Below are 10,617 nucleotides of genomic sequence, written 5' to 3'. Positions count from 1 at the left end.
TTTGGAAACAACTAAGGTTTGATAATAAACCCTAGATCCACAATATTGTTTTCCCAAGGAAAAAAGGAGGATTGGTTTACTTTTCCCGTGGGTGTGCGTGCGGCTGCAAGGCTACAAAATTGATTTTTGGTGGGCTTTTGTTCCTGGAGCATTGTTTGAAGTTTTTGTTAACAACTTCCGCATTGAAGAAGGTGATTTGGGTTAATTATTTTGGATCTTCTTCAACTTTGGTTCTGAAGATTTTGGTTCTTCTATTTGGTGAGGTCTTTCCTCTTTGTTTATTTGTGATTATTTGGAATTCACCTAAGGGTGGTTTTGTGAGACTATTAGTGTCTCGTTTGTAATCGTTTGGAACTTATTTGGTTGATAGTGGAATCGGATTTCGATCCCGTGGACGTACCTCACATTGAGGGAACCACGTAAAAATTCTTGTGTTGCCTTTGATTTAATTTTTCCGCATTAGTTTTTATTCCTATTGATTGATTTACTTGTGGGAAATCACATATTTTTCCTAACAGAAAGCTCCACTTTTATCAATTGATGTCACCTCCACCTTTCTCGGTCTCCCCTACCCAAAATCAATGTTGTACATCTCAAGTCGAGGTGAGCCTGCAATGGAAAATAATGCCTCTTTTTGTAAAGAAAATAATTCAGTTCTGCAGTTTTTTGCCCCTTTTAGAACTCCATCATTCAAACCTTGTATGGCTTCTCCAATCGCGGTGGCCACCATGGCCACCCCATCTTCTCCAATTAAGTCGTTCGAATTTGCATCGACAAAACATCCTATAATGCAGTTCCCAAAGTAAGTTGAAGGGAGAGGGGGTTCCAAGCGAGCCCTACAGTCGACACCGATGACAAGACGAACTTTCTGGTTCCTCATTTTCAAGGTTTTAACTAAGCAAACCCATGTGTAGGCACTTGTTATTGTAAAAGTTGACAGAGGAATGGCTGGTTTATGATTATTCTTCCCTTGCCATTGGGCTTGCACACGCTTCTTGATATTCTCAATATTTGCCTTTGTCAATCTAAAAGTGTCGAGAAACACATCGGGTGGAGCTTTCAAGTCCAATATCATGAGGCTTTTGTTGTTGTTGCCATTTTGTTGCAACCATCCGTTTAAGAAAGCTGTTTCAAGATCATCTGGGTCATCGACAATGGTGCGGTCATAAAATGAAGTTAGTTCGGGCGTTAAAGTTGAGACTTGGCCGCGGAGGCAAATAGAGGCCCATGAATGCATAAACAGAGATATAGTTTTCCCATCCAATACCGCGTGGTGTGTGGCGTAACCGATAGAAAACCCGATGTTTGGAAACGAGTTCGGATCATCTGCCGCACTTCTTTGCGGCCTTCCCAGCAGCACTTAAAAATGACGTGGTTTTGAATTTTTTTTTTCCTTTTCATTTTTGAACCCTAGGAATTCAGTTGATCGTCGTCTAAATTTGACGAACTTGGTCTGGTAAGATCTTGAGAATTTCTGGGCGTTCGGCTAATTCTTCGGCTTGCTCTGTCATGAGTCTCGCGACAAAACCATGAAAAACAGTCTTGTACACGTGAATGAAATCTCTCTCTTTTTCTCTCTGGGTGGCTTCGGACTTTTTCGAGTCTGATTGGTATGAACTAAGACTTGCAATGGTGGAACTGTACCAATCCTCCGAATCGGAAAACCCAGATGGTTTCAAGTCGTTTCGGATTCTGGCAATAAAACTTTGGAATTGGGTGTCTTGGACATTGGTGGAATTTTTTTTTGGAACTAGATTTTCACACAAAAAATTCATTATCTTCATCTGGGTTTACATGATTACTATTTGAAATATTCCTTTATTATCAAATTATAATTGAAAAAAACACTATTAAGTATAGTATGACTCTGTTTAATTGATTGGTTTTTCTCATCATCATATTCAAAGCTTTGGTTGTTCTTTAGAGAGAGTGGGTGTGAATCTGGGTTTATTTTCTCATCATCATTACATTCTTCTCTCACAAAAAAACTCAAAAAAGCCAAAAAGTCAAAAAGTCCTTCCCAAACCAAGCTTTTAAGCCCAGCCTAAAATAGCCAAAAAAGTCAAAAAGCCAAAAAGCCAACCCACTTCCCAAACGGAGGCTGAATTATTCTTTACTTGACTCTACTAAATTGAAAAAATATATATATTATATTTTTATTTATTATATTAGTAATGTCAACTTACATCTATCACTTCTTTTAATACTTTTTTTACCGTCACTATATCGTATATTTTTATTACTATTTCTGTTAGTCTGCATTATATATGACAAAATTATCTCAATTTATTTTCTCTTAATTTATCTTTTATTGATATTACTCCTACCTATTTACGAACGTATTCATTTTCAATTTTGCCTTTTATAATCATGCCACATCCACATCTCAATAAGTTTCACTTTATTTTTTCCCGTCTTGCATGATTGATATAAAGAAGAAATTTGTGGTCAAGTTTTGAGTGATGCAAGTATTAGTTGAGATGTATTACAGTTTTACAATTACTTATCTCTTCTCGTAATGTTTTTTTAAAAAAAGTAAAGGTGATTATTGAATACTTTCAAAATACGATCAAATGGTACTCCACAATATTATTAAAAGTAAAAAAATATGATGCGTTTGATAACACATTTTTTTTAATTACTTTTTACTTGTGTAAAGTAATTGACATAATTCAATTGGTTATTTTTGTATATTTTTATTTTCATAATTAGAGAATTAATCACTGTCAAAGACGAAAATGATTACACCTATTTTGTGTTGTTTATTTTAGGAGGAGGGTTCACTTCAGTCCAAGATCTAGACTAGAGGGAATTGTTCAGATTCGTGGGGTTTATTACGAGTCTCATTTCGATAATTTATATCATTCATTTTATCAGACAATTCGTTTATTTCATCCAAAAAAAAAAAATTAATTCGATTCGATAACCGTAACTTATTCAATTTATTGTGTTTTTCATGAGAAAAGTACGATAATTAAATTTTTTAAAAATAAATCATATATGTTTTTGTTCACCAAAGAAGTATGACAGTTGTGTTTTTAAAAAATGAACCATATATTTTTTTGATAACAAAAATAATAAATTGAACAAGTTATAGTTATCAAATCGACCTAATTTTTTTTATAAATGAAATACACAAAGTGTAAAAAAAAAAAATAAACGATTCATATAATCAAAACGGAACCATAGTAAGCTCAATAGGTCCAAACAATTCTGAAGAGAGAGAGAGAGAATTTTCATAATTCCATTTCACACAAAATTGGTTACAAGATATTTCTATATATACATGCATAACAGATCTTTTATCGGTTTGTAACTAACTAATAGTTTGTAACTAACTAACAGTTATTAGCTCCAGAATCTAACTAACAGAACTGGTACTATTACATGCTCGTGAGTCAATTGGTTTAACAGCACATGACTGAGGTTGCACCTGCACCTGTACATTATCAGCCTCCCTCACGCTATTAGCGCAAGGAAGAACCAAGAGCTTGTCGTTGAGATATTGATATTGAAAACGAGAAGTTGAGAGAGGCTTTGTAAACACATCTGCAATTTGATCAGCAGAAGGCACATATCGAAGATCAAGCTGTTTAGCTACCACCTTTTCACAAACAAAATGACAATCGATTTCTATATGCTTGGTGCGAGAGTGGAAGACAGGGTTAGAAGCAAGGGCCATAGCCAAGAGATTGTCACACCACAAAATGGGAACTGAAAGAGCAGGAAGACACATATCCTGTAACAGCTGCTGCAACCAAGTGAGCTCAGCAGCAGCATGAGCTAAGGACCTGTATTCAGCCTCAGTTGAGGACTTGGAAACAGTGGCCTATTTCTTGGTAGACCAGGAGATTAAATTGGGACCAAGATAGACATAGTACCCAAAAGTGGATCTCCTATCCACAGAATCACCGGCCCAATTTGAATCAGAAAAAGCATGAAAGGAAAAAGGACCAGATGAAAAATGCAGGCCATGAGAAAGAGTGCCTTTGACATATCGAAGCAATCGTTTGACATCTTGAAAATGAGCATTAGAAGGAGAGTGCATATGTTGACATGCCATATTAACAGCTAAAGCCAAATCGGGACGAGTAATAATGAGGTATTGGAGACCACCTACAATGGTTCTGTAGAAAGAAGGCTGAAAAAAATGAAGTGAATCTGTAGGTGAAGTAGAAGGTTTGACAGCCAATAGGGTAGAACAGGGTTTACAGTCACTGAGACCAGCTCTAAGTAACAGATCAGCAGCATACTTTTCTTGAGACAAAAAATACCCACTAGCTTGAGCATGAACAGAAATACCCAAGAAATAAGACACAGAGCCAAGTTCTTTCATAGAGAAAGAATGATGCATTTGAGTAAGCAGATGAGTAATAAGAGTAGGATCACTGCCAGTCACTAAAATATAATCAACATATACCAAAAGAATAGTAAGGCTGGTAAGAGTTTTCTTGACAAATAGAGATGGATCAGAATGACAAGTATGAAAACCTTGATCCATCAAGAAAGAGGAGAAAGTGGAGTACCAAGCTTGAGGAGCTTGTTTAAGGCCATAGAGAGCCTTTTTGAGCTTACACACTTGAGTGGAATTCTGAATAAAATCAGGAGACTGCACCATATAAACCTCCTATTCTAAGGTGCCATGAAGGAATGCATTTAATATGTCCAATTGCTTGATAGGCCAATCAAAATGGAGAGCCAAACACAAAAGAATACGAATAGTAGGTTGTTTGGCTACAGGACTGAATGTTTCATGAAAATCAACCCCTTCTTGTTACAAATATCCTTTGGCAACCAATCGCGCTTTATACCGAGCAATAGTGCCATCTGAATTCCGTTTAATGCGAAATACCCACTTGCAGCCAATAGCCACGTTATTAGAGGGAAGAGTAACCAACTCCCAAGTGCCTTGATGCTGAAGGGCTTTAAATTCTTCTTGCATGGCAGCAACCCAAACTGAAGACTAAAGAGCCTCGGTTACTAAGGGGTTGTTTGAGATATTCTAAATAAGTGTACTTTTTGACTTTTTATGAAATATGAGTTGGGTTAGAAGTGATGTGGTAGAGAAGTGATATGATTTAAATAAGATGATGTGACTTAAATAGGATAGTAACTTTTTAACTTTTTGGCTTCTTTAAGGGATGCCAAACCTAGTCTAAATGAGGTTCAGTTTGAAGAAGAGAAGAACAGACAGTGAGACAAAGAGGATGTCTAGATTTAGATCTAGTAATCATAGGATGTCTAGAAGCAGGAGGATGTGGAAGAGGTAAATAAACAGTGAGAGATGTAATAGAAATAACAAGAGAGGTAAGTGGAGAACACAGAGGAACTGTGGACAGAGAAGGAGATGAAGAAGATGATTGAGATGAAGAAGAAGACAATGAGGAAGAAGAAGTCTGTGCTAAAGAAGAGGGCTGAAATGAGGTCTGGGAGGACTGGACTGAGGTATGAGCTGAAGAAGGGATAGTAGAAGAACCCTAGAAAAAAGATGTAAGATGAGGAACTGGAGAGGAAGAAGGTGTAGCAGCATAAAAATTAGAAGAAAAGGGAAAACAATGTTCATTAAAGAGCACATGTTTAGAAATATAGATTTTGCCAGTGAGAGGATCAAGACAGCGATAACCTTTCATAGTAGGATCATATCCCAAGAAAACACAAGCCATAGATTTGGGTTGAAGTTTGTGAGAAGTGTATGGTTTGAGCCATGGAAAACATTGATAGTCAAAAACTCTGAAAAAAGAGAAATCAGGAATGGAATGAAACAAAACTTCATAAGGAGATTTGTTGTGAAGGATACTACTAGGCGTGCGATTTATAAGAAAGACAGCTACAGCTATGGCATCAAACTAATAAAGTAAAGGAACAGAAAAATGATGGAGTAAAGTGTTAGCTATCTTAATAATATGCCTGTGTTTTCTTTCAGAAACTCCATTTTGAGCTTGAGTATATGGACAACTAGTTTGATGAATAATGCCTTGAGTTTGCAAAAAAGAATCACACTTGTGATTAACAAATTCAGTGCCACAATCAGTTCGAAAAATTTTGAGAGTAGTATTAAACTAATTTCATCATAGGCTTTTAAAGTTAAAAATTTATCAAAAACTTCACTCTTTGTGACAACCCTCACTACTGTTTACTGATAACAGCACTGATTACTGTTAAATTGAGACTGATCATGATAAGTAATTGAATTGATTGAAATTCTAAGTTAATTGATTTAGTGTGTTAGTTTAAATGCATGTCTATCTGTTTGATTGTTAAATTACCTGTTCATGTTTTATGTTTAAATTGCAAATTGAAAGCCTTATCGGCGGCCAAATCTGAAATTAACTAATGTTTTATGCTAATTAGAATTTATGTGGTTTTATAGCATGTTTAATTGAAATGTGATTTGGCATGATTAAATTGGATTAATTAGAGTTGTATCACATTAGTTTGTCTTTATTTCCATTTTGCCACTTAGTGGGTTGTGCTAGACCACGCTTTCTCTCACCCTTTGTATTGTCTTAGCACCTTTTCCTCATTCATTCTTGAGACCAAACCGATTGAGAGAGGGAGAGCAGGAGATTAAGTTGATTTCTACAAGTCTTGCTTGAATCTGAAGGAATTGAAGAGCATTTACATATTTGAGCTTCTACATCTTAAATTCAAGACCTAAGGTAGAAAATTTACGTTCTTGTTTGTGAATTTAAGTTAATTCATGCATGGCTCATGGTAATTTAGTCATCTAAGTCTAGAATTGGTTTACAATGTTGAATTGAGAGCTAGATCATGCATGCATGCTCTTATATTGAGGTTTTGAAGTTGTTTTCATGGAATTTGTTACATGCATGTCCACATTTTTGTTATAGTCCATGAACTCACCATGTTTTGAAGTTAAATCTTGCATTTGATCTTGTTTTAGAGCATTGGAATTTCAAGGAACCCACGCATGTGTTGAATTTGCATTGTTCTTCATGTTCTTGAAGTTTATTTGAAAATTGGGTTTAATTGACTCACCTTTGGGCTTTGATTTTATAAATTGAGCTTTGAATCATGTTATACTATGAATTTATAAGTGTTTTCCAGAAAATTGGCCTAAAAGGATCGAATTTGATGCATTAGAGTTAAGTTTTGAGCTTGAGGTTCAAATCTGAAATTTCCAGATTTTGGACCCACGCTCGAGCGAGGAACACCACGCTCGAGCGTACACTCTGAATACATGAAGTTCGCTCGAGCGAGTAAAGTGGCGCTCGAGCGTGAAATTCGTGTATCCAGTACTTTGCATGCATTTACAGTCCGCTCGAGCGAGAGAGTTCACGCTCGAGCGAGGACTTGTGTCTCACGCTCGAGCGTGGATCGAGCGCCCGTCGAGCGTGATTTTTGTGCATCCAGTACTTTTACTGTAGCTTATAGCCCGCTCGAGCGACGGAAGTCACGCTCGAGCGAAGTTCATTTGTCTGCATGTCCGCTCGAGCGTATAAAGCCACGCTCGAGCGAGACCCCTGTTTTCTGAAAATTTTGAAAAGTGTTTTAAAGTGCATCTTTGTATCCTCATTCTATCCTAGGCATTCCTAGGCCTAGTTTAAGGCATCTTAATGAGGATATTGATGTAGAACCACACCAAGGCAAATTAGGGATTAAGTTATTATTTCCCAACTGTGTAGCTTAGTGTGTGTTCATTTTGTAACTGTAAGGTTGGCATCCGAGGACGCTCTAGCTGCTTATGGCCCAGTGCTCTGTGAGTAACAATGTTGTAAAGATATGTTCAATTGAGATTATTTTCTGAACAAATGACTGTACTGCTTTATAAAATGACATTGTTTACTAAATGAATGTTTGTCCTATTTGTGAACTGTATTCGTGGCATCCATAGCAATTTACTGCTACTGAACTGTTACTGCTACTGTTACAGAGATCTCTGTCGGTTCCCATGTTTGGAACCACTACTGTTTACTAATATGATGGCCATCATTGACTGCTCGGTCTATTAAGAGCTACTGTACTGTTTTGCTATTGGATGTACCACATATGACTATTATAGTTTCTGAATGACTGTTATGGCATGAATTATGAGCCATAAACTGAATGACTGATATACTGATAAATGACTGTTTGCAATACTGAAAAGACATTCATTCTTAACCCCTTTACGCATATGTTATTCACTGGGCTTTAGCTTACTGTTTATATATATATGTAGGTGTTCAGGCACCGAACCGGAGTTAGGAGTGTCGGGTTAAGCTCTCTTTTTGTCAAGCCAACCACTGTGCCTCACTGCGAGGTTCCAAGTGCTGCCAAGCTAAGGCTGCTTCGGGGTGTTTTAGATTTCCCTCTTTCTGTATCTATTTTGTATAGACTGTATAGACCTGTACTGTACTGTTATGGTAGGGACTTAGTCGCTAACCCGAATGTTTGTATATGTATGCATAGTGCTGTTTTGTTCTGAATGTGAATATGTTTAAAAAAAAAGAAATCTTTTTGCATACAGACTGTCACAGCTCATTAGACATCTTTTAATTACTGTTTTGGCTTCCGCCAGCCCCTGTACTCTGTATTATTGTCTTACTGTTAAGCAGACCTTCGGTAATCTCGGATTACTGGCCGGTTATGGTGCTAAACCCATAGGGGCGGGTTTGGGTCGTGACACTCTTGTAGCTCAAAGGATAAATCCAGGTAAATCTACTGAAATCATCTGCAAACAACACATAAAATTTGCAAGAAGTATTAGCAGAGTGAAATGGACCCCAAACATCACTATGGACTAAGGAAAAAGGACAATCAACTGAAGTACTAGACAGTTTCTAAGGTAATCTATGCATCTTAGACACCTAACAATTAGTACAAGACAACACATTATTTACAGAAATTTTATTTGGTAAGTGCACAGCTAAATGTTGCAACTTCTGTGATGAAGGATGGCCAAGCCTTTGGTTCCAAAGCAGATCAGACACTGAAGACGTAATAGATTGATGAGCCTGTGCAACAGGAGAAAATGATGACAGCAAAGATGAAGGAGAAAGCTGGTAGAGACCATTGACATAAGTGCCTTTATGTAGGACCTGGTGCGTGTGCTTGTCCTGAATTATAAATGTGTCAGCATCAAAGATAACAACACAGTTATGATCCTTGGTCAATTGATGTACAGAAAGCAAATTAGTAGAAATGGAAGGAACATGAAGAAGATTTGCAAGATGAAAACCATAGTGAGGAGTGGGTAGAAGACCAGTACCAATGTGTTGGATAGGCAAAGAGGAACCATCACCAACTTGAACTTGTTCAGGACCTTGATAGGCCTGATAGAGATGAAGATTAGACACATCATTAGTCAAATGACTTGTGGCTGCAGAGTTAAGATACCATGGAGGAGCAGAAGAATCTGGTAAAATGTAAGGAGAAACAGATGCATTATAGGCTCGAGGTGGAGCTTGGGAGGACTGATGATAAGGAGAGGAAGAAGAAGAATGAGGTTGAAAAGTAGGATCCATTCAAAACCTGCAATCAAAAGCCAGATGTGATAACTTGCCACAGATTTGACAACTAGAACCAGAGGAGTCATAAAAAAAATGTCTGCCTCCTCTGGTACCTCTGTATTGAGATCGACCTCCTCTATAATTGGTAAATCTTCCTCCTCTGGTACCTTTGTATTGAGATCGACCTCTCGAACTAGATGAAAAACCACGAGATGTTCCAAAATTAGAATGAGATTCAAAACTAAGATATGAAAAAGATGATGAGAATGAAGATCCTTTTGTTGATGTATTGTAGGCCACATGGAGATCATGTCCAGAGGAATGTTTGAGTTTATTTTCGATATTAATCGACTCTGAACATAACAGAGAACATAGATTTTCTATCGAAACTGCTTCAGACCGAGTTCGAATAGAAGTTTTGAAAGAGTCATACTCTTTTGGTAAGCCATTCAAAGTCAGAAGAACAAGGTCTTCATCATCAATTGGAGCAAAGGCCAAGGCTAACTGATCAGATATGATTTTGATTTGAGAAAGATAATCTTCGATTGAAGAAGATTTCTTACTGATACTTTAAAGTTTGTTTTTCAACTGGTGTGTGTGTGATCTGGAAACTGAAGTAAATCGCTTCTCAAGAGCATGCCAAACTTCTTCAGCATGTTGAAGATGAAGAACAGATGAATAGATTAAAGATGACAAAGTTACAGTGAGCCAACTGAGAAGTTGTGCATCAATCGTCTGCCATTGTTGATACTTAGGATTAGAGATTGATTTTCCATCAGAATTAAGAATATTCGAAGAAGGACAGGACTGTGATCCATTGACGTAACCAAGAAGGCCTGTGGCTCGAAGCACATTGTGCATTTGATTCTTCCATATCAAGTAGTTAGTTGAATCAAGCTTGACAGTCACCAATGAGTTGAAATTTGAAATGAGTAGGGTGAGATTGGAAGGGAGGGAAGCAGAAGTATTGTCCTCCATTGATGGATCATAAATTGCTCGCAAGAGCTTCAGTGCTCTGATACCATGAAGAGAGAGAAAATTTTCATAATTCCATTTCACACAGAATTGGTTACAAGATATTTCTATATATACATGAATAATAGATCTTTTATCTGTTTGTAACTAACTCACAGTTATTAGCTCAAGAATCTAACTAGCAGAATTG

At 37.0% G+C, this 10,617-nt stretch overlaps 1 pseudogene; it reads right to left on the bottom strand.

Moving 5' to 3' along the window:
- Positions 1-511: 511 nt before the first annotated feature.
- Positions 512-3,736, bottom strand: LOC114312944 (phenolic glucoside malonyltransferase 2-like; annotated as a pseudogene).
- Between the last annotated feature and the right edge of the window lie 6,881 nt (positions 3,737-10,617).

The sequence above is a fragment of the Camellia sinensis genome, chromosome 1 (assembly GCF_055761805.1).
Source record: "Camellia sinensis isolate YWXY chromosome 1, ASM5576180v1, whole genome shotgun sequence".
Taxonomy (NCBI): Eukaryota; Viridiplantae; Streptophyta; class Magnoliopsida; order Ericales; family Theaceae; genus Camellia; species Camellia sinensis.
Note: the sequence above shows the minus strand (reverse complement) of the source record. Positions and strands in the feature narration are given on the sequence as shown.